At 49.9% G+C, this 27,150-nt stretch overlaps 1 long non-coding RNA gene across 1 annotated transcript; it reads left to right on the top strand.

Moving 5' to 3' along the window:
* Positions 1-1,165: 1,165 nt before the first annotated feature.
* On the top strand, positions 1,166-26,551 carry LOC134935700 (uncharacterized). The gene is made up of 2 exons (XR_010180352.1): positions 1,166-1,463; positions 26,382-26,551. It is a non-coding gene; the product is annotated as an uncharacterized LOC134935700 (long non-coding RNA).
* Positions 26,552-27,150: the final 599 nt, after the last annotated feature.

Here is a 27,150-nt window from a genome sequence, read left to right as displayed (position 1 = left end):
CGCACGGGGGGGGGGGGGGGGGGGGTCCCGAGTACTTGGAAACCCCCCTTGTGCTCCGATCTATTGGCGCAGGTGATCGAAGTCATTCTGGAGTAGGTGGAACTAGGGATGGACATCGATTCGCGATGGTTTTGTTCTGATGTTAGTGTTTTTACCATTCGATGGCGGCATTCCGATGTTTGCCGCCATTGAATGGTAAGAATTTGATGGTGTTCCCATGGTTAGCTTATTCAAATACTGGAGGCTGCGCTGCCTCTGCTCCTGTATTGCTGCCGTCCCTGCATCGGGGAAACATCTTGGTGACTTATTGGAGGTTGTCTCTGTGCCTCCAACGTGACGTGCTCGGTGCCTCCCCTCTCCCAGGCTGCTGCTAGGCAACAGAGCAGATTGCTTGCTGTAATTGGCTCTCTGACACTGTGAGAACCAATAAGAGCACAGCTCTTACCACTGCAGCAGCAGCAATGAGGAGCCTGGCTGTAATATCACGCTACTCAATGTTCAGATAACTGGCAGCGGCATCACTTAGGGCTGTAACACACTGGCCGGTTTCTCCCGGATGGCAAAAAGCCGGACAAACTTTGTCCGGCTTTTTGCCATCCGGGAGAAACCGGCAGAGTCTGTCACACAGGACGGCTTTGAGCCGTGTGTGATGCTGTGCGCATGCGCAGCATCAGACACGGCTTCAGAAAAAAACGTTGTGTGTGAAAGCTCCCCTTCACACACATGGTTTACTGGCTGCAAAGACGGCCCGGCGGCCGGACCTTCCAGTGGTGAGACCCGGCTGCAACCCGGCAGCTGGGCCGGGGCCATGCAGTGTGAAGGGACCCTACTCCTCACACTGTTAACTACAATGCCGGCACGGGAAAAAGCCGTCCGGCTTTTTCCCGGCCGGCAAAAGCCGGGTAGTGTGTTTTAGCCCTAATAGGTTACTGTAACGGTGGCTGTGTCCAGTGCTGAAGCCGCTCTGCCTCCTCTTGTAATAGCCTGTCTCTGGTCTGGGCCCCTCCCTCAGTCCCACCTCTAGCTCGCCCCCATTAAGCAACTGTGCGGCCTATTGCGCATGCGCGAACTAAGAAAATTGTGCATGCGCAAACATCGCGATGATTTTACCATCGAATGCTTTTAATGTGATGGTTAACTACCATCACATCGGAACATTCGATGTCAGAAAAACCTCCACCATTCGAAGATGGGCTTCTGATGTCCATCCCTTGGAAGAACTTCAGAGCTGCAGGGAAGGCTGTATCTGTAATGTGCACCTGCAGCACAGCCTAATTATACTTACATGGAGGCTGGGCTGACTGAACATAGAGGGAGCTGCAGAGTCTGTCCTCACCCAGCCAGCTCCTCTCAGGCGGTTCCCATGGGCCTTTGAGAGTTCAGCCAGAGCTGGTCGGGTGAGGAAGTGACTCTGCAGCAGGTTCGTGACTTGCATGCTAGAGGGGGGCTGGCCGGCTGATCGGGTGAGTACTCACTCACTGTCTTCCCTCTCTATGCTGGTTTTTCTTTCTTTCCGTGTCTGGCTCTCTCTCTATGTGTGGCTCTCTCTCTATGTGTTCCTCTTTCTGAGTCCCTTCCCACTCTCTCTCTCTCTCCCTGTGTCTGTCCCTCCCTGTCTCTCTCTCTCTCAGCATCTGTCTCTCTCCCTGTCTCTGTTTCTGTCTCTCTCTCCCTGTGTCATACTTGCCTACCTGACCCAGGGTCAGGTAGGCAAGTATGCCCTGTGTCTGTCTCTCCATGCCTCTCTTCCTCCATATGTCTGTCTCTCTCCATCTCTCTCCCCTCTACCAAAAAATACATGATGACACGGTGCTCAATAGAATAATATAATAACATAATAATCTAAAAGAGATGGTATGGCTAATATATTAAATCACTTTAATATGGCAAATATCCCATGTATATCACAGAAATAGTAAAGTGACAATCGGCTTGCAATTAGCACTAAAATCACATTTGTTTTGGGCCGTAACTAACCATTACGTATTAACGGGTTGGGGCTGGGAGATGGGCGCTGGGGTAGTAACAGCTGCTGTGGAAACGCTGCCCTTGTAGTGCCTTGAATAGGTTAAAGCACAGGTTCTCATACTCGGTTCTCAGTACCCCACACGGTTCAGGTTTTGCAGATTTTTAAAATGTGACAGTGGGTGACACACAGTGCAGCTGCCGGGTGACATGGAAAATGTGAACTGAGGACCGAGTTTGCGAACCATTGGGTTAACATACCGTTAACATACCGTTTTCCTCAGTCTCTCTCTCTCTCCCTGTGTCTATCTTTCCCCATCTCTGTCTCTTTCTCCCCATGTCTGTCTCTCTCTCCATGTCTCCTCCTACCTTCCCATGTCTGTGTGTCTCACTCTCTCCCTGTATCTCTCCCTCCCCATGTCTGTCTCTCTCTCCATGTCTCCTCCTACCTTCCCATGTCTGTGTGTCTCACTCTCTCCCTGTATCTCTCCCTCCCCATGTCTGTCTCTCTCTCCATGTCTCCTCCTACCTTCCCATGTCTGTGTGTCTCACTCTCTCCCTGTATCTCTCCCTCCCCATGTCTGTCTCTCTCTCCATGTCTCCTCCTACCTTCCCATGTCTGTGTGTCTCACTCTCTCCCTGTATCTCTCCCTCCCCATGTCTGTCTCTCTCTCCATGTCTCCTCCTACCTTCCCATGTCTGTGTGTCTCACTCTCTCCCTGTATCTCTCCCTCCCCATGTCTGTCTCTCTCTCCATGTCTGTCTGTCTGTTTCTCTCCATGTCTCTCTTTTCCCTGTGTCTCTCTCTCAGTGTGTGTCTCTATCCCGTCTGTGTCTGTCTCTCCCCATGTCACTCTCTCTTTCCATGTTTGTGTCTCTTTGTCCCTGTCTCTTTCTCCCACCCCATGTTACTTTCCATCCATAACTGTTTCTCTCCGCATGAATGTCTCTCTCTCTCTCTCTCCGCATGTCTGTCTCTCCATCTCTCCTCCATGTCCCCCTCCCTCTCCTTGTCTGTCTCTCCCTCTCCCTCCCCATGTCTCCTTGGCTCTGTGTGTATATATCTCTTACACACACACACACACACTCACTCATATTTGGAACCCCTCCCCCCTCTAAAAATCCTGCGTTTGCCCCTGCAGACCCCCATTGCAGGAACCCCCCACATCACGGCACCCTCCGATCACAGGACCCCCCCCCCCCCAACCCCTTTATTGCAGGAAACTCCCACCCACCCCATCACAGAAAACTCCAACCCCACCCCCCATCACGGGAACAGAGGAAACATCTTCATGTATTTGAATTATGATTAAATTATACAGTGCAGCTGTGTTACGTGGTGCTGGTAATCCATGCACTCTGCCATCTGGTTATAACAGTGCATCATGCAGGCCGGCAATATCTGGTGATTATTGTATTAGGTAGCGCTCAGTCATACTGTGCTGGGGCTAGTATTGCATGCGTAAGTCAGACAATTACATGTCTAGTACGGGATGCAGTCAATTTACCTCCAATCAAAATCGCGCCGGTCGAAATCCTGACAGCAATTGACCGACGGTCAAAATCCCGACATGGACAAAATACCGCCATTTAAAATACAGACAAGGTCAAAATACCGACATGTAAAATGCTGACAGGTCAAAATGCCGACATGAGTTTTTCATGATTTCTCTAACGTCCTAAGTGGATGCTGGGGACTCCGTAAGGACCATGGGGAATAGCGGCTCCGCAGGAGACTGGGCACATCTAAAGAAAGCTTTAGGACTAACTGGTGTGCACTGGCTCCTCCCCCTATGACCCTCCTCCAAGCCTCAGTTAGATTTCTGTGCCCGACGAGAAGGGTGCACACTAGGGGCTCTCCTGAGCTTCTTAGTGAAAGTTTTAGTTTAGGTTTGTTATTTTCAGTGAGACCTGCTGGCAACAGGCTCACTGCATCGAGGGACTAAGGGGAGAAGAAGCGAACTCACCTGCGTGCAGAGTGGATTGGGCTTCTTAGGCTACTGGACATTAGCTCCAGAGGGACGATCACAGGTTCAGCCTGGATGGGTCCCGGAGCCGCGCCGCCGACCCCCTTACAGAGCCAGAAGAGTGAAGAGGTCCGGAAAATCGGCGGCAGAAGACGTTCCTGTCTTCAATAAGGTAGCGCACAGCACTGCAGCTGTGCGCCATTGCTCTCAGCACACTTCACACTCCGGTCACTGAGGGTGCAGGGCGCTGGGGGGGGCGCCCTGAGACGCAATAAAACATGATAAAAATACCTTACATGGCAAAAAATACATCACATATAGCTCCTGGGCTATATGGATGCATTTAACCCCTGCCAGAATATACAGAAAAACGGGAGATAAGGCCGCCGAAAAGGGGGCGGAGCCTATCTCCTCAGCACACTGGCGCCATTTTCCCTCACAGCTCAGTTGGAGGGAAGCTCCCTGGCTCTTCCCTGCAGTCACTACACTACAGAAAGGGTTAAAAAAAAGAGAGGGGGGCACTAATTAGGCGCAGTATTAAAACATACAGCAGCTATAAGGGGAAAAACACTTATATAAGGTTATCCCTGTATATATATATAGCGCTCTGGTGTGTGCTGGCATACTCTCCCTCTGTCTCCCCAAAGGGCTAGTGGGGTCCTGTCCTCTATCAGAGCATTCCCTGTGTGTGTGCTGTGTGTCGGTACGTTTGTGTCGACATGTATGAGGAGAAAAATGATGTGGAGACGGAGCAGAGTGTCTGTAACAGTGATGTCACCACCTAGGGGGTCGACACCTGAGTGGATGTACTGTTGAAAATTACGTGACAGTGTCAGCTCTGTATAAAAAAACAGTGGTTGACATGAGACAGCCGGCTACTCAGCTTGTGCCTGTCCAGACGTCTCATAGGCCGTCAGGGGCTCTAAAGCGCCCGTTACCTCAGATGGCAGATACAGACGCCGACACGGATACTGACTCCTGTGTCGACGGTGAAGAGACAACCGTGATTTCCAGTAGGGCCACACGTTACATGATTGAGACAATGGAAAATGTTTTATACATTTCTGATAATACGAGTACCACCAAAAAGGGGTATTATGTTCGGTGAGGGAAAAACTACCTGTAGTTTTCCTGAATCTGAGAAATAAAATGAGGTGTGTGATGATGCGTGGGTTTCCCCCCGATAACAATTGATAATTTCTTAAAAAGTATTGGCTGTATACCCTTTCCCGCTAGAGGTTAGGGTGCGTTGGGAAACACCCCCTAGGGGGGATAAGGCGCTCACACGCTTGTAAGAACAAGGGCTCTACCCTCTCATGAGATGGCCGCCCTTAAGGATCCTGCTGATAGAAAGCAGGAGGGTATCCAAAAATGTATTCACACACATACTGGTGTTTATACTGCGACCAGCAATCGCCTCAGCCTGGAGGTGCAGTGCTGGGTTGGCATGGTCGGATTCCCTGACTGGAAATATTGATATCCTAGATAAGGATAGTATATTATTGCCTATAGAGCATTTAAAAGATGCATTTCTATATATGCATGATGCACAGCGGAATATTTGCCGACTGGCATCAAGTATAAGTGCGTTGTCCAATTCTACCAGTAAAATGGTCAGGTGATGCGGATTCCAAACGGCATTTGGAAGTATTGCCTTTGAAAAGGGGACATTTGGGGTCGGTCTTTTAGACCTGGTGGCCACGGCAACAACTGGGAAATCCACGTTTGTACCCCAGGTCGCCTCTCAAAATAAGACGCCGTATTATTAGGCGCAGTCCTTTGTTGTCAAGCGGACAAAAGGTTCCTCTTTTCTGCTCGTGACAGAGGGAGAGGAAAAAGGCTGAAGAGATTACCCAGTTCCCAGGAACAGAAATCCTTTCCCGCCTCTGCAAAGCCCTCAGTATGACGCTAGGGCCTTACAAGCTCAGGCACGGTGGGGGCCCGTTCTCAATGAATTTCAGTGCGCAGTGGGCTCACTCGCAAGTAGACCCCTGGATCCTTCAGGTAATATCTCAAGGGTACATATTGAAATTCGAGACGTCTCCCCCTCGCCGTTTCCAAAAGTCGGCTTTACCGACATCTCCCTCTGACAGGGAGGCAGTTTTGGAAGCCATTCACAAGCTGTATTCCCAGCAGGTGATAATCAAGGTACCCCTCCTGCAACAGGGAACGGGGTATTATTCCACACTATTGTGGTACCGAAGCCAGACGGCTCGGTGAGACCGATTCTAAATCTAAAATCTTTGAACACTTACATACAGAGGTTCAAATTCAAGATTGAGTCACTCAGAGCAGTGATTGCGAACCTGGAAGAAGGGGACTACATGATGTCTCGGGACATCAAGGATGCTTACCTTCATGTCAAAATTTACCCTTCTCACCAAGGGTACCTCAGGTTATGGTACAGAACTGTCACTATCAGTTCAGACGCTGCCGTAGGGATGGTCCACGGCACCCCGGGTCTTTACCAAGGTAATGGCCGAAATGATATCCCTTCGAAGGAAGGGAATTTTAGTTATCCCTTACTTGGACGATTCCCTGATAAGGGTAAGATCCAGGGAACAGTTGGAAGTCGGTGTAGCACTATCTCAGGTAGTGTTGCAGCAGCACGATTGGATTCTCAATATTCCAAAATCGCAGCTGGTTCCGACGACTTGTCTTCTGTTTCCTAGGGATGTTCCTGGACACAGTCCAGAAAAAAGGTGTTTCTCCCGGAAGAGAAAGCCAGGGAGTTATCCGAGCTAGTCAGGAACCTCCTAAAACCGAACCAAGTCTCAGTGCATCAATGCACAAGGGTTCTGGGTAAAAATGGTGGCTTCCTACGAAGAAATCCCATTAGTTAGATTCCACGCAAGAACTTTCCAGTGGAACCTACTGGACAAATGGTCCGGGTCGCATTTTCAGATGCATCAGCGGATAACCCTGTCACCAAGGACAAGGGTATCCATCATGTGGTGGTTGCAGAGTGCTCATCTTCTAGAGGGCCGCAGATTCGGCATTCAGGACTGGGTCCTGGTGACCACGGATGCCAGCCTGCGAGGCTGGGGAGCAGTCACACAGGGAAGGAATATCCAGGGCTTAGGGTCAAGCCTGGATACATCACTTCACATAAATATCCTGAAGCTAAGGGCCATTTACAATGCTCTAAGCTTAGCAAGACCTCTGCTTCAAGGTCAGCCGGTGTTGATCCAGTCGGACAACATCATGGCAGTCACCCACGTAAACAGACAGGGTGGCACAAGAAGCAGGAGGGCAATGGCAGAAGCTGCAGGGATTCTTCGCTGGGCGGAAAATCATGTGATAGCACTGTCAACAGTATTCATTCCGGGAGTGGACAACTGGGAAGCAGACTTCCTCAGCACGACCTCCACCCGGGAGAGTGGGGACTTCACCCAGAAGTCGTCCACATGATTAAAAAACTCGACAGGTATTGCGCCAGGTCAAGAGACCCTCAGGCAATAGTTGTAGACGCTCTGGTAACACCGTGGGTGTACCAGTCAGTGTATGTGTTCCCTCCTCTGCCTCTCATACCCAAGGTACTGAGATTGATAAGATGGAGAGGAGAAAGCACTATATTCGTGGCTCCGGATTGGCCAAGAAGGACTTGGTAACCGGAACTTCAAGAGATGCTCACGGAGGATCCGTGGCCTCTACCTCTAAGAAGGGACCTGCTCCAGCAAGGACCCTGTCTGTTCCAAGACTTACCGCGGCTGCGTTTGACGGCATGGCGGTTGAACGCCGGATCCTGAAGGAAAAAAGGCATTCCGGATGAAGTCATCCCTATCCTGATCAAAGCCAGGAAGGATGTAACCGCAAAAACATTATCACCGCAATTGGCGAAAATATGTTGCGTGGTGCGAGGCCAGTAAGGCCCGACGGAGGAAGTTCAACTGGGTCGATTCCTACATTTCCTGCAAACAGGAGTGTCTATGGGCCTGAAATTGGGGTCCATTAAGGTTCAAATTTCGGCCCTGTCAATTTTCTTCCAAAAAGAACTAGCTTCAGTCCCTGAAGTTCAGACGTTTGTAAAAGGGGTACTGCATATACAGCCTCCTTTTGTGCCTCCAGTGGCACTTTGGGATCTCAATGTAGTTTTGGGTTCCAAAAGTCACATTGGTTTGAACCACTTAAATCTGTGGAGTTAAAATATCTCACATGGAAAGTGGTCATGCTGTTGGCCCTGGCCTGGGCCAGGCGCATGTCAGAATTGGCGGCTTTATTCTGAAAAAGCCCTTATCTGATGTTCCATTCGGACAGGGCGGAATTGAGGACTCGTCCTCAGTTTCTCCCCAAGGTGGTTTCAGCGTCTCACCTGAACCAACCTATTGGTGGTGCCTGCGGCTACTAGGGACTTGGAGGCCTCCAAGTTGCTAGACGTTGTCAGTGCCCTGAAAATATATGTTTCCAGGACGGCTGGAGTCAGGAAATCTGACTCGCTGTTTATCCTGTGTGCACCCAACAAGCTGGGTGCTCCTGCTTCTAAGCAGACTATTGCTCGTTGGATTTGTAGTACAATTCAGCTTGCACATTCTGTGGCAGGCCTGCCACAGCCAAAAATCTGTAAATGCCCACTCCACAAGGAAGGTGGGCTCATCTTGGGCGGCTGCCCGAGGGGTCTCGGCTTTACAACTTTGCCGAGCAGCTACTTGGTCAGGAGCAAAGACGTTTGTAAAATTCTACAAAATTGATATCCTGGCTGAGGAGGACCTGGAGTTCTCTCATTTGGTGCTGCAGAGTCATCCGCACTCTCCCGCCCGTTTGGGAGCTTTGGTATAATCCCCATGGTCCTTACGGAGTCCCCAGCATCCACTTAGGACGTTAGAGAAAATAAGAATTTACTTACCGATAATTCTATTTCTCATAGTCCGTAGTGGATGCTGGGCGCCCATCCCAAGTGCGGATTGTCTGCAATACTTGTACATAGTTATTGTTACAAAAATCGGGTTATTATTGTTGTGAGCCATCTTTCAGAGGCTCCTCTGTTATCATGCTGTTAACTGGGTTCAGATCACAGGTTATACGGTGTGATTGGTGTGGCTGGTATGAGTCTTACCCGGGATTCAAAATCCTTCCTTATTGTGTACGCTCGTCCGGGCACAGTATCCTAACTGAGGCTTGGAGGAGGGTCATAGGGGGAGGAGCCAGTGCACACCAGTTAGTCCTAAAGCTTTCTTTAGATGTGCCCAGTCTCCTGCGGAGCCGCTATTCACCATGGTCCTTACGGAGTCCCAAGCATCCACTACGGACTATGAGAAATAGAATTATCGGTAAGTAAATTCTTATTTTTTTTCTCTGAAACCGACTTGTTCATACGTTACCATCCCAGTGGACCTGGAGGGGGAATATATTAGTGTGCCGAGCGCAGGGAGGCACCGTGCCCGAAGCGAGGGGACGCGGCACAATTATATGGTGTCCATGTTGACCTATGTCGACATACACACACAAAAACAATGAAAAATGCATGTCGGTATTTTGACCTGTCGGCATTTTACATGTCGGTATTTTGACCTTGTCTGTATTTTGCAAATGTCGGGATTTTGACCTTGTCAGGATTTTGACCGTCGGTCAGTTGCCCGTCTAGTACTTTATGTACTTTCTAACATATGCACATCAGTGTTCTCACTACACAAAATGATGACCATAAGTAACATTCTCTGTAGTGGAAAGAACCAATATCATACCTAGCCAGTATTGTCCTCTGCCACATTTTGGCATGAGAGAACTCCCAGAGAACCCCAAAGCAGGGCGAAGCTATCATAGCTGCAGGAGTGCAGCTGCTATGGGTTCCAGAGCTGAGAGAAGCCCAGCATCAATGTCAAAAGTCACGTGTTATATAAGATTTTTTAATGTATTTTTTTTACCAATGAGTGGTACAAGGGAGCCCTTACAAACTTTTGCCTTGGGGCCTACAATAGTTTTAGTTTCTCTAATGTCCTAGTGGATACTGGGGAACTGTACTTTAGTGCCATGGGGTATAGATTGGGTCCTCTGGAGCCTGGCATTTTAAAACCTTTAGTGTGTGTATGTGTGTGCTGGCTCCTCTCCTCCATGCCCCTCCTACCAGACTCTGTTTAGAAAAATGTGCCCAAGGAGCCGGGTGCATTTCTCTGGAGCTCCAGAGAGTTTCCTTTCATTTTTGTTTTAGCTATTTATTTTCAGGTAGTACTGGTTGGCAACCAGGCTACCTGCTTCGTGGGACTTAGAGGGGATACCGGACAAACCTCCTAAGGGTTAATGGTTCGTAATCCCAGCTGACAGGACACTGAGCTCCTGAGGTGCTGATCACACATCGTTAGTATGTGTGCCCACGCCAGCAGCTAGCCGCCACCCTCTAACAGATGCCGAAGATCGAGGTGTAGTGAGTGTTACACCGGGGTCCCAGTTAGCGGGTCCCCGGTGCAGTTTGGCAGCATGTCGCGCGGCGGTCACGGGCCTTGATCTGCGGTGCCCGCCACGGACAAAAGTGGCTCGGGGCGCATGCCCCGCAGTGCTCACTGCCCCTTAGGGCTTGTTGGTACTGCTATCTATATGTATTTTACACATGGCCAGTATAATAATGTGAGGGGCCGCGTACCATAGCAAGGTGCGGGGCTTCCAAAGCGGGACTAGAGGCGGGAAGGCGCCATTTCCTGCTGCTGCGGATCATCAAGGATGCATGCATGCTGCTCCTCCACGGAACCACGCTGTTACAGACTCTGTACTGGTACCAGGGGGTCATAGCAGGGGGAGCACACCAGCGGTAGCGCCGCTGCACTTTTCTCAGGTTATACACATTATTTCACACGCTGTGCTGGTCTCTGCTCCTCAGTGTCACTCCAGGGACTCTCTAGGGTCTGTGTGGGGGTGTTTTCCAGTGCGCTATATTACTGTTGTGTCAAGATGTCTGTTGACATGGTTATGTGTGCTGCTTGTAACTCTACCCCTTCATCAGCGGCATATGTGAGCAATGTTCCTTAACTCCTCAGGGACACGGTTCACAGACACCTGACTGACTAGATACCTTTAAAAATAAGAATTTACTCACCGGTAATTCTATTTCTCATAGTCCGTAGTGGATGCTGGGGACTCCGTAAGGACCATGGGATTAGCGGCTCCGCAGGAGACTGGGCACAACTATAAAGAAAGCTTTTAGACTACTGGTGTGCACTGGCTCCTCCCACTAAGACCCTCCTCCAGACCTCAGTTAGGATACTGTGCCCGGAAGAGCTGACACAATTAGGAAGGATTTTGAATCCCGGGTAAGACTCATACCAGCCACACCAATCACACCGTATAACTCGTGATACAATACCCAGTTAACAGCATGATAACAACTGAGCCTCTCAACAGATAGCTCAACAATAACCCTTTAGTTAGGCAATAACTATATACAAGTATTGCAGACAATCCGCACTTGGGATGGGCGCCCAGCATCCACTACGGACTATGAGAAATAGAATTACTGGTGAGTAAATTCTTATTTTCTCTAACGTCCTAAGTGGATGCTGGGGACTCCGTAAGGACCATGGGGATTATACCAAAGCTCCCAAACGGGCGGGAGAGTGCGGATGACTCTGCAGCACCGAATGAGAGAACTCAAGGTCCTCCTCAGCCAGGGTATCAAATTTGTAGAATTTTGCAAACGTGTTTGCCCCTGACCAAGTTGCAGCTCGGCAAAGTTGAAGAGCCGAGACCCCTCGGGCAGCCGCCCAAGAAGAGCCCACTTTCCTCGTGGAATGGGCTTTTACTGATTTAGGATGCGGTAGTCCAGCCGCAGAATGTGCAAGCTGAATCGTACTACAGATCCAGCGAGCAATAGTCTGCTTTGAAGCAGGTGCACCCAACTTGTTGGGCGCATACAGGATAAAGAGCGAGTCAGTCTTTCTGACTCCAGCTGTCCTGGAAACATAAATTTTCAGGGCCCTGACTACATCCAACAACTTGGAAGCCTTCAAGTCATTTGTAGCCGCAGGCACCACGATAGGTTGGTTCAGATGAAAAGCTGATACCACTTTGGGGAGAAACTGGGGACGAGTCCTCAATTCTGCCCTATCCATGTGGAATATCAGATAAGGGCTTTTACATGACAAAGCCGCCAATTCTGAAACACGCCTGGCCAAAGCCAATAACATGACCACTTTCCACCTGAGATATTTCAAATCCACGGTTTTCAGTGGCTCAAACCAATGTGACTTTAGGAAATCCAACACCACGTTGAGATCCCAAGGTGCCACTGGAGGCACAAAAGGGGGCTGAATATGCAGCACTCCCTTAACAAAAGTCTGAACTTCAGGTAGTGAAGCCAATTCTCTCTGGAAGAAAATCGATAGAGCCGAAATCTGGACCTTAATGGAACCCAATTTTAGGCCCATAGTCACCCCTGACTGTAGGAAGTGCAGGAACCGACCCAGCTGAAATTCTTCCGTTGGGGCCTTCCTGGCCTCACACCACGCAACATATTTTCGCCATATGCGGTGATAATGGTTTGCGGTTACTTCTTTCCTAGCTTTAATCAGCGTAGGAATGACTTCCTCCGGAATGCCCTTTTCCTTCAGGAACCGGTGTTCAACCGCCATGCCGTCAAACGCAGCCGTGGTAAGTCTTGGAACAGACAGGGCCCCTGCTGCAGCAGGTCTTGTCTGAACGGTAGAGGCCATGGGTCCTCTGACATCATTTCTTGAAGTTCCGGATACCACGCTCTTCTTGGCCAATCCGGAACAATGAGTATAGTTCTTACTCCTCTTCTCCTTATTATCCTCAGTACCTTTGGTATGAGAGGAAGAGGAGGGAACACATAAACCGATCGGTACACCCACGGTGTTACCAGAGCGTCTACAGCTATCGCCTGCGGGTCTCTCGACCTGGCGCAATATTTTTCTAGCTTTTTGTTTAGGCGGGACGCCATCATGTCCACCTGTGGTTTTTCCCACTGGTTTACAATCATTTGAAAGACTTCTGGATGAATACCTACTCTCCCGGGTGGAGGTCGTGCCTGCTGAGGAAGTCTGCTTCCCAGTTGTCCACTCCCGGAATGAACACTGCTGACAGTGCTAACACGTGATTTTCCGCCCATCGGAGAATCCTTGTGGCTTCTGCCATCGCCGTCCTGCTTCTCGTGCCGCCCTGTCGATTTACATGGGCGACCGCCGTGATGTTGTCTGACTGGATCAGTACCGGCTGGTTTTGAAGCAGGGGTTTTGCCTGACTTAGGGCATTGTAAATGGCCCTTAGTTCCAGAATATTTATGTGCAGGGAAGTCTCCTGACTTGACCATAGTCCTTGGAAGTTTCTTCCCTGTGTGACTGCTCCCCAGCCTCGAAGGCTGGCATCCGTGGTCACCAGGACCCAGTCCTGTATGCCGAATCTGCGGCCCTCTTGAAGATGAGCACTCTGCAGCCACCACAGCAGAGACACCCTTGTCCTTGGAGACAGGGTTATCAGACGATGCATCTGAAGATGCGATCCGGACCACTTGTCCAACAGGTCCCACTGAAAGGTTCTTGCATGAAACCTGCCGAATGGAATCGCTTCGTAGGAAGCTACCATTTTTCCCAGGATCCGCGTGCAGTGATGCACCGACACCTGTTTTGGTTTTAGGAGGCCTCTGACTAGAGATGATAGCTCCTTGGCCTTCTCCTCCGGGAGAAACACTTTTCTCTGTTCTGTGTCCAGAACCATCCCTAGGAACAGCAGGCGTGTCGTAGGGACCAGCTGTGACTTTGGAATGTTTAGAATCCAGCCGTGCTGTTGTAGCACTTCCCGAGATAGTGCTACCCCTACCAACAACTGCTCTCTGGACCTCGCCTTTATCAGGAGATCGTCCAAGTACGGGATAATTAAAACTCCCTTCCTTCGAAGGAGTATCATCATTTCCGCCATTACCTTGGTAAAGACCCTCGGAGCCGTGGAGAGACCGAACGGCAACGTCTGGAATTGGTAATGACAATCTTGTACCACAAACCTGAGGTACTCCTGGTGAGGATGGTAAATGGGGACATGTAGGTAAGCATCCTTGATGTCCAGCGATACCATGTAATCTCCCTCGTCCAGGCTTGCAATAACCGCCCTGAGCGATTCCATCTTGAACTTGAATTTTTTTATATATGTGTTCAAGGATTTCAAATTTAAAATGGGTCTCACCGAACCGTCCGGTTTCGGTACCACAAACATTGTGGAATAGTAACCCCTTCCTTGTTGAAGTAGGGGCACCTTTACTATCACTTGTTGTGAATACAGCTTTTGAATTGCCTGTAACACTGCCTCCCTGCCTGAGGGAGTGGTTGGTAAGGCAGATTTGAGGAAACGGCGGGGGGGGGGGAGACGTCTCGAATTCCAGTTTGTACCCCTGAGATACTACTTGAAGGATCCAGGGATCCACCCGTGAGCGAGCCCACTGATTGCTGAAATTTTTGAGACGGGCCCCCACCGTACCTGGCTCCGCCTGTGGAGCCCCAGCGTCATGCTGTGGACTTAGAGGAAGCGGGGGAGGACTTTTGCTCCTGGGAACTGGCTGTATGCTGCAGCTTTTTCCCCCTACCTCTGCCTCTGGGCAGAAAGGACGCGCCTTTAACCCGCTTGCCCCTATTGGGCCGAAAGGACTGTACCTGATAATACGGTGCTTTCTTTGGTTGTGAGGGAACATGGGGTAAAAATGTAGACTTCCCAGCTGTTGCTGTGGAAACGAGGTCCGAGAGACCATCCCCGAACAATTCCTCACCCTTATAAGGCAGAACTTCCATATGTCGTTTGGAATCTGCATCACCTGTCCACTGCCGAGTCCATAACCCTCTCCTGGCAGAAATGGACATTGCACTAATTTTGGATGCCAGCCGGCAAATATCCCTCTGTGCATCCCTCATGTATAAAAGTGCGTCTTTTATATGCTCTACGTTTAGCAATATAGTGTCCCTGTCTAGGGTATCTATATTATCTGACAGGGAATCTGACCACGCAGCAGCAGCACTGCACATCCAGGCTGAAGCTATAGCCGGTCTCAGTATAACACCTGTGTGTGTATATATAGATTTCAGGATAGCCTCCTGCTTTCTATCAGCAGATTCCTTCAGGGCGGCCGTATCCGGAGACGGTAGTGCCACCTTTTTTGACAAGCGTGTGAGCGCTTTATCCACCCTAGGGGATGTTTCCCAGCGTGACCTATCCTCCGGCGGGAAAGGGTACGCCATTAGTAACCTCTTAGAAATTACCAGCTTTTTATCAGGGGAAGCCCACGCTTCTTCACACACTTCATTTAACTCTTCAGATGGAGGAAAAGCTACTGGTAGTTTTTTCTCTCCAAACATTATACCCTTTTTTGTGGTACCGGGGGTAACGTCAGAAATGTGCAACACATTTTTCATTGCCTCAATCATGTAACGTGTGGCCCTACTGGAAGTTATATTAGTCTCTTCGTCGTCGACACTGGAGTCAGTATCCGTGTCGACATATGTGTCAACCATCTGAGGTAGCGGGCGTTTTAGAGCCCCTGATGGTTTTTGAGACGCCTGGGCAGACACAGGCTGAGAAGCCGGCTGTCCCACATTTGGTATGTCGTCAAACCTTTTATGTAAGGAGTCGACACTATCACGTAATTCCTTCCACAGCACCATCCACTCAGGTGTCGACCCCGCAGGGGGTGACATCACATTTACAGGCATCTGCTCCGCCTCCACATAAGCCTCCTCATCAAACATGTCGACACAGCCGTACCGACACACCGCAAACACACAGGGAATGCTCTGACAGAGGACAGGACCCCACAAAGCCCTTTGGAGAGACAGAGAGAGAGTATGCCAGCACACACCAGAGCGCTATATAACACTGGGATCCCACTATCAATGAGTGTTTTCCCTATAGCTGCTTTTTATATATATATTACATATATATCTTATCTATACTGCGCCTAAATTTAGTCCCCCCCCCCTCTCTTTTTTACCCTTCTGTCGTATTCAGACTGCAGGGGAGAGCCAGGGAGCTTCCTTCCAGCGGAACTGTGAGGGAAAAATGGCGCCAGTGTGCTGAGGGAGAAGCCCCGCCCCCTTTTCGGCGGACTTTCTCACGCTTTTTCTGTAATACTGGCAGGGGTAATTTTACATCTATATAGCCTCTAGGACTATATATGATGTATATTTGCCAGCCAAGGTGTTATTTATTGCCCTCAGGGCGCCCCCCCCCAGCGCCCTGCACCCATCAGTGACCGAAGTGTGAGGTGTACATGAGGAGCAATGGCGCACAGCTGCAGTGCTGTGCGCTACCTTGGTGAAGACCGAAGTCTTCTGCCGCCGATTTTCCGGACCTTCTTCGTGCTTCTGGCTCTGTAAGGGGGACGGCGGCGCAGCTCCGGGAACGAACAGCAAGGTCGGGTCCTGCGGTCGATCCCTCTGGAGCTAATGGTGTCCAGTAGCCTAAGAAGCCCAAACTACCACCTGTTAGGTAGGTTCGCTTCTTCTCCCCTTAGTCCCTCGCTGCAGTGAGTCTGTTGCCAGCAGATCTCACTGAAAATAAAAAAACCTAAATATACTTTCTTTCTAGGTGCTCAGGAGAGCCCCTAGTGTGCATCCAGCGCAGCCGGGCACAAGAATCTAACTGAGGTCTGGAGGAGGGTCTTAGTGGGAGGAGCCAGTGCACACCAGTAGTCTAAAAGCTTTCTTTATAGTTGTGCCCAGTCTCCTGCGGAGCCGCTAATCCCCATGGTCCTTACGGAGTCCCCAGCATCCACTTAGGACGTTAGAGAAAGCATGATTCAGAATGTTAATTCAGAATTAGCTGCATCTAAAAAGGGGAGACAGGTGTTAAAACAGTCTATTGATTGTATGGCAAAAGCAGCAGACACCAGAAAGGCTTCTCAGCCCCCTCTGTTGGTTTCACATAAACGCTCACTGCCACAGGTGCTCCAGTCTGATTCTGACCAGCCTGATGTGGATGATGATATGGATGAGGACAACTCTCTGTCCCCTGGGGTGGAGGCCCCCATTTTTGCTGTAAGAGAGGTTCTTCACATTCCGGATCAGGAGTCAGAACCAGATGAGGAGTTGTACTTTAATGTTAGACCAAAGACTTCAGCAACTTTTACTGTGTCTAAAGAGTTAAACTCCCTTGCCAGGGAAGCATGGTTAAACCCTGATAAGAAATTTACAATTCCTCAGAGGTTTTTTTAGCTACCTTTCCCCTCCCAGCTGAGGACAGAAAGGTATGGGAACCCCCCCATCAGAGGATACGTCTGTGTAAGGACTGTCTAAGAAATTGGTACTGCCGGTGCCAGGGGCTATATTCCTAAAAGAGCCAGCTGACCGTAAAATTGAGACCACTCTCAAGGCAATTTATACGGCAGCGGGCTTAGCACAACGCCCCACAATAGTTTGTGGGTGGATTTCCAGGGCAATGGTCAAGTGGTCCGATAATATTATTAATGGGTTAGACAATCTGCCCCAGGATGAGGTCGTTACTCTACTACAACACATACAGGATGCTGCAAATTTTATGAGCGAGGCTATAAAGGAATTGTGTAAGATAAATGACCGCACTACTGCTATGGCAGTTTTGGCACGCAGAGCTCTGTGGTTGCGTCAGTGGTCAGCGGATGCTGATTCCAAAAAGGGTGTAGAAAACCTTCCCTTTACAGGTGATGCCTTGTTTGGGGACAAATTAAATAAATGGATTTCCCAGGCAACGGCGGGTAAGTCTACCTATCTGCCATCGGCTGCGCCACCTGCTAGATGTTCTTACACAGGACCCTACATGCAGTCCTTTCGTGTGGCAAGGTTCAGAGGCAGGGGTCGGGGAGTCTCCACCACTCCGAGAGGATCTCGTGGTAAGTCCCGTAAACCTGCAAATGCTGCAACCCTGGATCAGACCACCGGATATCATGTCGCTAAGCCTTCCGCGTGACGGTTGGCCCCAGCAGCAAGGCGACTTGCAGGTGGGTGCTCGCCTTCAACACTTCACCCACGTGTGGGCAAAGTCCTGCCGGGATCCTTGGGTGAGGGATACAGGCTGGAATTTCAAGCATGTCCTCCTCACAGATTTTTCAAATCGGGCTTACCAGTTTTGCCCACTGCAAAACTTACCTTGCAAGAGGCAATTCAAAACCTTTTGCGGACAGGGGTGGTGGTTCCAGTACCTCCTCCATTACACAAATGGGGGTTTTACTCCAGTCTTTTTGTCATTCCAAATCCGGACGGTTCGATGCGACCCATCTCAAACCTGAAGTCTCTAAACCCGTATCTGCGGGTGTTCAAATTCAAGATGGAATCCCTGCGGGCAGTGGTGTCCGGTCTGGAGGAGTGGGAATTCTTGGTATCCCTAGATCTCAAGGATGCTTACCTATACATTCCCATGTAGCCCCCTCATCAGGCTTACCTCAGGTTCGCCATCTTGGACGACCATTTCCAGTTTCAGGCCTTGCCCTTTAGCCTGTCCACAGCTCCGAGGGTCTTCACCAAAGTCATGGCGGAGATGATGCTGCAACTGCGCAGGATGGGAGTCAACATAGTCCCCTACTTGGACGATCTTCTGATAAAGGTTACGTCCAGGGAGTGTCTATTGCACAGCATCGATCTGACGACTCACCTGCTTACGCATCATGGGTGGATCCTAAACTTCCAGAAATCTCACCTGGACCTGACCCACCGTCTCCAATTCCTGGGATTGATACTGGATACAGTGTCTCAAAAGGTGTTTCTTCCAATGGACAACGCCTTGGCTATCCAGGCTTTGGTCCGCTCAGTGCTCCGTCCTCGCAAGGTGTCCATACATCTTTGCATACATTTGCTGGGCAAGATGGTTGCTGCTTATGAGGCAATCCAATATGGCAGATTTCATGCCCGGCCATTTCAGTTGGATCTGCTGGACAAATGGTCGGGGTCTCACCTTCACATGCATCAGGAGGTGACCTTGTTTCCAAAAGCCTGGTATTATGGTGGCTAAAAGTTCCTCACCTTGTAGAAGGCAGGATTTTCAATATCCAGTCATGGATTCTACTGACAACGGATGCCAGCCTCCGGGGTTGGGGGGCTGTGACCCAAGGGGCCCAGTTCCAGGGGATATGTAAAGTCAGGAATCTACTCTGCCGATAAACGTCCTGGAACTCAGGGCAATTTACAGTGCCCTTCTGCAAGCTTCCCATCTCCTGAGGAATCTCCATCTGGGGGAATGGGGCCTACATGCCCAGGTGTTTCAACAGTTAATTCACCGGTGGGGCTGTCCGCAGATAGATCTGATGGCTTCTCATCTCAACAAGAAGCTATGTCGTTACTGTTCCGGAACGAGGGATCCGCAGGCTGTAGCAGTGGACTTACCAGTTTTTGTACCTGGTCCCTCCTCTACCGCTAATCCCAAGGCTTCGAAAAAGACTAAGAAGGGAAAGTGTTCAAGTAATTCTAATTGCCATGGATTGGCCTCGACCTGCGTGGTACTCTGACCTCCTATCCATGGCTCTAGAGGATCCCTGGCCTCTACCGCTCCAAAAGGATCTTCTTCAACAAGGTCTGTTCGTCTATCCAAACTTACAGCGGCTACGTTTGTCGGCTTGGAAGTTGAGAGGGAGATTCTAGCAAGAAAGGGTATTCCCTCCCGGGTTATTTCCACCATGGTCCAAGCCAGGAAGATGGTGACATCAAAACATTATCATCGTATCTGGAAAAAGTATGTTTCCTGGTGTGAAAGTAGAAAGGTGTCTCCCGTGGAATTTAGAATTGGTCGTTTTCTACTTTTCTTGCAAGCGGGAGTGGATATGGGCCTACGGTTAGGCTTTATCAAAGTCCAGATTTCGGCGCTCTCTATTTTCTTCCAGAAACAACTTGCCATGTTGCCGGAAGTACAAACTTTCCTAAAAGGAGTTCTTTATATGCAACCGCCCTTCGTACCTCCCACTGCTCCGTGGGATCTCAATGTGGTTCTGTCCTTTCTTCAATCGGATTGGTTTGAACCCTTACATAGGGTGGAGTTAAAATTTCTCACCTGGAAAATGGTGATGTTATTGGCGATGGCGTCTGCAAGACGTGTCTCTGAATTGGGGGCCTTATCCTGTAAGAGCCCTTATTTGGTTTTTCATGAAGACAGGGCAGAACTCAGGACCCGTCCTCAGTTTTTGCCAAAAGTGGTTTCAGCTTTTCATGTCAGTCAACCCATTGTGGTTCCAGTGTTGTCTGTCGCTTCCATTGGGCCAGAGTCCTTGGACGTGGTGAGGGCTCTGGAGATTTATGTCAAGAGGACGACTCGTCATCGGAAATCTGATTAGCTGTTTGTCCTTTATGATGCCACCAAGATTGGTCGTCTGGCTTCTAAGCAATCCATTGCTCGTTTGACCATTCAACAGGCCTATACTTCGGCGGCTCTGCCTTTGCTGACGTCTATTCAGGCCCACTCGAGAAGGTCTGTGGGCTCCTCCTGGGCATCTGCACGGGGTGTCTCGGCTTTGCAGTTGTGCCGAGCTGCTACTTGGTCTTGTTCGAACACTTTTGTGAAATTCTGTCAGTTCGACACCTTGGCCAGGGATGACCTTCAGTTTGGTCAGGCGGTTTTACAGGGGTCTCAGCACTCTCCCACCCGTTTGGGAGCTTTGGGACTTCCCCATGGTACTAAAGTACAGTTCCCCAGTATCCACTAGGACGTTAGAGAAAATAGGAATTTAATACCTACCGGTAATTCCTTTTCTCGTAGTCCGTAGTGGATACTGGGCGCCCGCCTCAGTGCTTCGATTCCTGCTTGAGTAAATATTTGGTTGGTCCCTTTCTGTTGTTGGGATAGCGGTGCTATCCTGGTTGGGTTGGTGTTGCTATCCTCCTGTTCTGGTTAGCGCCCTCCTTTTGGTTATGGTTGTGTGTTGGCTTGTTGTATTATTCCTTCTCTCGTGGTATGTCCGTCTCCTCGGGCACAGTTTTCCTAGACTGAGTCTGGTTGGAGGGGCATAGAGGGGAGGAGCCAGCACACACATACACACACTAAAGGTTTTAAAGTGCCAGGCTCCAGTGGACCCGATCTATACCCCATGGTACTAAAGTACAGTTCCCCAGTATCCACTATGGACTACGAGAAAAGGAATTACCAGTAGGTATTAAATTCCTATTTTTGCCCCTGGACCTGCTCTTTGAAATGTGTGAAATGTCCTGATCACGGGAAACACTTACCCCCCCCCCCCCCCCCACATCCCCCCCTCCTTCCCCCGCAAGCTGAAGCTGAGGGTGCCAGGAAGCACTGCGGGCTGAAGAAGAAGTGGGGTGCCCATACAATGGTGGGGACCTGAGCAGAGATGCAGGAGGCACAGTGATTTCTTTGCCTTCTCTTTCGATAGGTGATGGCTTTTGGGGGAACAAATTGTGTCAGCTTTACAAGTTGTTAAAGTGCCCAACATTGCCGCACTATGGGGGGAATATAATAAAGGGCCTAATTCAGACTTGATCGAAGCTGTGCAAAATTTTGCGCGGCTACGATCAATTACTCAGACATGCGGGGTGACACCCAGCACAGGACTAGTCCGCCCCGCATGTCTGGCTCTGCCCAGCTGCACAAGTACAAAAGCATCGCACAGCGGCAATGCTTTTGTAATTGACAAGTAGCTCCCTACCAGCGCAGCTCCTGCGCTCTGGCAGGGAGCTACTCGTCACCGCCCGGGTCGCAGCGGCTGCGTGTGATGTCACGCAGCCGCCGCGGCCTGCCTCCCGCAGGGTCCGGGCACACCTGCGTTGCCCGGACCGCGCCCCTAAAACAGCGACCAAACGCCGCCAGCCCGCCCCCTCCTGCCCAGAGACCGCCTGTGCCTGTCAATCAATCGCAAGGCTGAGATGGCCGTCGTCTGTCTGGCGTGCGCCGGCACACTACAGCACCGACGCATGCGCAGTTCAGACCTGATCGGCCGCACAGCAGCGATCAGGTCTGAATTAGACCCAATGTGTGAAAATCAGAAAGAGAGATAGAGTGAAAGTTTTCTGGGGGGTTTTTTAAACCAGCAATCATTTACACAGCAAAACCAAGTTGATTTTTTTTTTTTTTTTTTTTTTTTTACTATTTGTGGTTTATTACTTGTTTATGGAGAACTGTGGGCAGTTTGGGGATGGAAGGTGCATACAGTATATACCAAGGACGACGTAAGTATCTGTTTGAGGGAGGGGGGCCCCAAACCGGTATCTTGCCTAGGGCCCCATGAGGTCTAAATCCGCCTCTGGAACTAACCACTAACTCTCCTGGCGCTGATACACGTCAGTTAGTATCATTTAGTTAAATACCAAAATAGTATGTCAAATGTCACTAGCTGCACATGAGGCAGACCTGGCTAGGGTCCAATGCAATAAATGACTAGAAAAAGGAAAATTAATCACTGTGCTTATTGAAACTCAATTAGATGTCATTGAAATGATATAGAAAAAAGTCTATGGGGTATATTTACTAAGGTCCCGATTTTGACCGAGATGCAGTTTTTTCTTCAAAGTGTCATGTCGGGAATTTACTAAGCAAAAATCTCGGCAGTGATGAGGGCATTCGTAATATTTTGGAAGTCCTTTCCCCGAATGCCAGAAACCCCCTCTGACTTATGTCTAAGAGGGTTCCATCAGCCAATCAGGGAGCGCCACATTGTGGCACCCTCCTGATTGGCTGTGTGCTCCTGTACTGTATGACAGGCAGTACCCGACAGTGTTACAATGTAGCGCCTATGCGCTCCATTATAACCAATGGTGGGAACTTTGTGGTCAGCTGTGAGGTTACTTTCGGTCAACCGCTGACCACAAAGTTCCCACCATTGGTTACACAATGTGGCGCTCCCTGATTGGCTGATGGAACCCTCTTAGACATAAGTCAGAGGGGGTTCCTGGCATTCGGGGAAAGGGGTCCCATGTGAAAACATGGGGCCCCTTTCAGTGCGAGGTCGGGTGTCCGTTTTTTTTTTTTTGCCAAGTACCTGGATTACAAATGGATTACAAGAACAGCCTTCTACCCTGGATTTTGTGAGTATAATTTTTTCCACAGGTACACCATGGATTCTACATGGAGAAGAGGACCGACCCTCGTGTGAACATAGGTAAGTATGTGTATATGGAGGTGTGGATGTATGCATTAAAGTTTTACTTTCAAGGTGTGTGTCTTATGTTTTTATTGGGGTATTTTTTTAGTAGTAGTACTACAGGTACCAGCGGGCCCGGTGTTCCTCCGCATGCTGGTACTTGTGGTTCTCCAAGTACCAGCTTGCGGGGGAGGCTTGCTGGGACTTGTAGTACTGCTACTAAAAACAATATTCATTTTTTTACAAAACGGCTATCAGCCTCCCATCCGCAGCCCTTGGATGGGGGGGGACAGCCTCGGGCTTCACCCCTGGCCCTTGGGTGGCTGGAGGGGGGGGGGACCCCTTGATTGAAGGGGTCCCCACTCCTCCAGGGTACCCCGGCCAGTGGTGAATAGTTGGTTATGTAATGCCAGGGCCGCCGGGACCTATATAAAAGTGTCCCCCGGCTGTGGCATTATGTATCTGGCTAGTGGAGCCCGGTGCTGATTTCAGAAATACGGGGGACCCCTACGCTTTTTGTCCCCCGTATTTTTGGAACCAGGACCAGGCGCAGAGCCCGGTGCTGGTTGCTTAAATATGGGGGAACCTCTGACATTTTTTTCCCCATATTTTTGCAACCAGGACCGGCTCAAAGAGCCCGAGGCTGGTTTGGCTTAGGAGGGGGGACCCCACGCAATTTTTTTTGGGATTTTAACACTGATTTTAATTTTTAAAAAGGTGCACAATGAAGCCCAGCACGGATCTCTCAGATCCGGCCGAGATTCATTGTATTAAAGTCGGCAGTGTTTTACAAGTCACTCATGTAAAACACTGCTAAAAAAAAAGAATGACATCGGTAAATCCGAAAATGCAGAATACGGCAGCTTAGTAAATTAGTCGTACTAACTTCAAAAAGTTGCATATTTACACTTTCGATGTCATTCGTGATTGAACTTTGACCTCAAACGGGAAATTACGAATTTTAGTAAATATATCCCTATATGTCTGACTGTGGGGTCTATTTACTAAGCCTTGGATGGAGATAAAGTGGACGGAGATAAAGCACCAGCCAATCAGCTCCTAACTGTCATGTCACAGGCTGGGTTTGAAAAATGACAGTTAGGAGCCGACTGGCTGGTGCTTTATCTGTATCCACTTTATCTCCACCGGAGGCTTAGTAAATAGACCCCACATGTTTGCTAATTATATATCCCTGGCCATGCATATAGCTCTGCAGTTTCCTAAAGCAGAATACGCTATATGCATGGCCAGGAATATATAATTATTAAATATCGCAAGATATTGGGGGTCATTCCAAGTTGATAGCTAGCTGCCGTTGTTTATAGTCCAGTGGGTTCAACATGCGGCCCTCCAACTGCCGTTGAAGCACACATCCCAGCATGCCCTGCCACAGGGCATGCTGGGATGTGCAGGCCCACAACAGCCGGAGAGACGCACGTTGAACATCCCTGTTAGTCTATCAAATCCTCACCTCATGTACCTGAATGCCTGTACCTCACCTCATGTACCTGAATGCCTGTACCTCACCTCATGTACCTGAATGCCTGTACCCCACCTCATATACCTGAATGCCTGTACCTCACCTCATGTACCTGAATGCCTGTACCCCACCTCATATACCTGAATGCCTGTACCCCACCTCATATACCTGAATGCCTGTACCTCACCTCATGTACCTGAATGCCTGTACCCCACCTCATATACCTGAATGCCTGTACCCCACCTCATATACCTGAATGCCTGTACCTCACCTCATGTACCTGAATGCCTGTACCCCACCTCATATACCTGAATGCCTGTACCTCACCTCATGTACCTGAATGCCTGTACCCCACCTCATATACCTGAATGCCTGTACCCCACCTCATATACCTGAATGCCTGTACCTCACCTCATGTACCTGAATGCCTGTACCCCACCTCATATACCTGAATGCCTGTACCTCACCTCATGTACCTGAATGCCTGTACCCCACCTCATATACCTGAATGCCTGTACCCCACTTCATGTACCTGAATGCCTGTACCCCACCTCATGTACCTGAATGCCTGTACCCCACTTCATGTACCTGAATGCCTGTACCCCACCTCATGTACCTGAATGCCTGTACCCCACCTCATGTACCTGAATGCCTGTACCCCACCTCATGTACCTGAATGCCTGTACCTCACCTCATGTACCTGAATGCCTGTACCCCACCTCATATACCTGAATGCCTGTACCCCACTTCATGTACCTGAATGCCTGTACCCCACCTCATGTACCTGAATGCCTGTACCCCACCTCATGTACCTGAATGCCTGTACCCCACTTCATGTACCTGAATGCCTGTACCCCACCTCATGTACCTGAATGCCTGTACCCCACCTCATATACCTGAATGCCTGTACCCCACTTCATATACCTGAATGCCTGTACCCCACCTCATATACCTGAATGCCTGTACCCCACTTCATGTACCTGAATGCCTGTACCCCACCTCATGTACCTGAATGCCTGTACCCCACCTCATGTACCTGAATGCCTGTACCCCACTTCATGTACCTGAATGCCTGTACCCCACCTCATGTACCTGAATGCCTGTACCCCACCTCATATACCTGAAAGCCTGTACCCCACCTCATATACCTGAAAGCCTGTACCCCACCTCATGTATCTGAATGCCTGTACCCCACCTCATATACCTGAATGCCTGTACCCCACCTCATGTACCTGAATGCCTGTACCCCACCTCATATACCTGAATGCCTGTACCCCACCTCATGTATCTGAATGCCTGTACCCCACCTCATATACCTGAATGCCTGTACCCCACCTCATGTACCTGAATGCCTGTACCCCACCTCATATACCTGAATGCCTGTACCCCACCTCATGTACCTGAATGCCTGTACCCCACCTCATGTACCTGAATGCCTGTACCCCACCTCATGTACCTGAATGCCTGTACCCCACCCACCTCATGTACCTGAATGCCTGTACCCCACCTCATGTACCTGAATGCCTGTACCCCACCTCATGTACCTGAATGCCTGTACCCCACCTCATGTACCTGAATGCCTGTACCCCACCTCATATACCTGAATGCCTGTACCCCACCTCATATACCTGAATGCCTGTACCCCACCTCATATACCTGAATGCCTGTACTCCACCTCATATACCTGAATGCCTGTACCCCACCTCATATACCTGAATGCCTGTACCCCACTCCATGTGTATGCTCTTTAATACATTTGGGTGGTATAATCGCATCTTGCAATGCAATTTTGGACCAAACATCGTGACCACATTGCACTGCAAGTGCGTTTGTTGATAAATGGGCCCCTTATACATTGTTATAAGTAGATCATTGATCACTTCTTGTGAGGGCAGCCTCAGGAGATTGTAATGTTGGAAGCCTGACTAGAAGGGATGTTTGCATATAACTGAGCTTAATTATTTACCTAGAATTTCTATTTCATCTTCATTTAATTAAGGAGCGGCTGATGGAGAATGAAGTGCCCCCAACATAGCGGGAGATGCCGATCACCTACCAGACTCAAAGAGGCAGGAGCCCACACCACCCTCAGGGAGGGATGAGCCAAACCTACACCAGGCAAAACAGGTGCCCCCTTCAAGACTAGCACCCCCTGCACCTTGGGCAAGACTAGCACCTCCTGCACCGTGGGAAAGAAAAGTGCCCTCACCTCCTCGGGCAAGACAAGGACCCAAATCTCGACCAAGACAGGTGCCCCCACCACCTCGGGCATGGCAGACCCCTCCTCCACCCCGGGTAAGTCAGGCATCTCCGCCTCCCAGGGCTATCCAGGCACCCCTGCCATAGAGGCATGCGCCAACACCATAACCACCTAAGAGGCATGTCCTCACTACCATCAGAGGAATGCACCCTCACTACCATCAGAGGTATGCGCCCTCACTACCATCAGAGGTATGCATCCTCACCACTATCAGAGAGGCAAGCGCTCCCACCACCATCGGCGAGGCATTTGCCCCCACCTACACCATTGGTGAGACATTTGCCCCCACCACCACCACAATCGGTGAGACATTTGCCCCCCACCACCACCAACGGTGAGGCATTTGCCCCCACCACCACCATCAGAGAGGCATTTGCCCCCACCACCACCACTATCAGAGAGACATTTACCCGCACCACCACCATCGGAGAGGCATTTGCCACTACCACCACCACCATCGGAGAAGCATTTGCCACCACCACTGTCGGAGAGGCATTTGCCCTAACCA

This window comes from Pseudophryne corroboree, chromosome 6 (assembly GCF_028390025.1).
Source record: "Pseudophryne corroboree isolate aPseCor3 chromosome 6, aPseCor3.hap2, whole genome shotgun sequence".
Taxonomy (NCBI): Eukaryota; Metazoa; Chordata; class Amphibia; order Anura; family Myobatrachidae; genus Pseudophryne; species Pseudophryne corroboree.
Note: the sequence above shows the minus strand (reverse complement) of the source record. Positions and strands in the feature narration are given on the sequence as shown.